Genomic DNA, 1,481 nt, shown 5'->3' with positions numbered 1-1,481 from the left:
TTTTTTTTTTTTTTAACTATTTATTTATTTATTTTGGCTGTGCCAGGTCTTAGTTGCTGCATGCGGGATCTTCACTGTGGCATGTGGGCTTCTTAGTTGCGGCATTCAGACTTCTTAGTTGTGGCATGCGAACTCTTTAGTTGCAGCATGCATGTGGGATCTTATTCCCCCACCAGGGATTGAACCCAGGCCTCCTGCACTGGAAGCACAGAGTCTTACCTACTGGAACACAGGGGAAGTCACTTTCTTTTTCTCTTTGTTTTTTACATACCATGGTATGAAGCCTGAAATAGTGCTTCTGCAACATGCTTTTTTAAGTCCGGTTTATTGAGGTATAATTTACATATAGTAAAATTCATCTTCCTTTGGTGTACAGTTCTGAGTTTTGACAAATGTATACAGTCATGTAACAAGCACAAGTGAGATATACAGCATTTTCATCACTCCAACAAGTTCCTGGCACCTTTTGTGGTCAACCTCTGCCCCCTAAACCCCTAAACCCAAACCCTGGCAACCATCCATTTGATTACAAAAAGTTCACCTTTTCCAGAACGTGGCCTTTTGTGTCTGGCTTCTTTCACTTAGCACGATGTTTTTGAAATTCACCTATGTGTGCCACAGGCATTTAAAAAACTTTATTACTGAAAATTTCGAACATATAAAAGTCAAATAGCATAGAGACCACCCTGTGCCTGACACCAAATTTGAACAATTATCAACCCAGGGCCCATTTAATTTCATCTGCAGTCCCGCCCATCATGTAGCAAATCCCAGATATATCATTTCATCTGTAGGCATTTCGATGTGTCTTCTCTAAAAATTTAGGGCTTTCTTGGGGGGGAAGGGATAAACTGGGAGACTGGGATTGACATATACACACTGCTATATATAAAATAGATAACTAATAAGAACCTACTGTACAGCACAGGAAACCCTACTCAATAGTGGCCTATATGGGAAAAGCATCTTAAAAAAAAAAAAGAGTGGATATATGTATATGTATAACTGACTCACTTTGCTGTACACCTGAAACTAACAACATTGTAAGTCAACTATACTCCAATAAAAATTAAAAAAATAATTTAGAAAATAAATAAATAAATAAAAATTTAGGACTTTGTGTTTTTGTTTTTTGGGGGAGGGGCTTGTTAACGACAGTACTATTATCCAACTTATTTTATTTTATTTATTTATTTTTCACGCACCGAATGGCACGCGGGATCTTAGTTCCCCCATCCGGGATCCAATCCGCGCCCCCTGCAGTGGACGCGCGTAGCCCTAACCGTTGGACCGCCAGAGATGTCCCATATCCCACTTATTTTAGATAAAACTTTTTGGCAAGACTAGTTCACGGTAGAGGGTGCCAACTTCCTTTAGCAGCGCGCACTACGAGCCAAAATGCCTTGCCGCTCCGGGATCTTCACAGGGCTACAAACTGTATCCCCGGAAGCGGTCTGAAGGGGGCGGGGCCGTCTCTCAGG

The sequence above is a fragment of the Delphinapterus leucas genome, chromosome 20 (assembly GCF_059928025.1).
Source record: "Delphinapterus leucas isolate spDelLeu-1000000601 "Yukka" chromosome 20, BTC_Dleu_Yukka2, whole genome shotgun sequence".
In the NCBI taxonomy this organism is placed as follows: domain Eukaryota; kingdom Metazoa; phylum Chordata; class Mammalia; order Artiodactyla; family Monodontidae; genus Delphinapterus; species Delphinapterus leucas.
Note: the sequence above shows the minus strand (reverse complement) of the source record.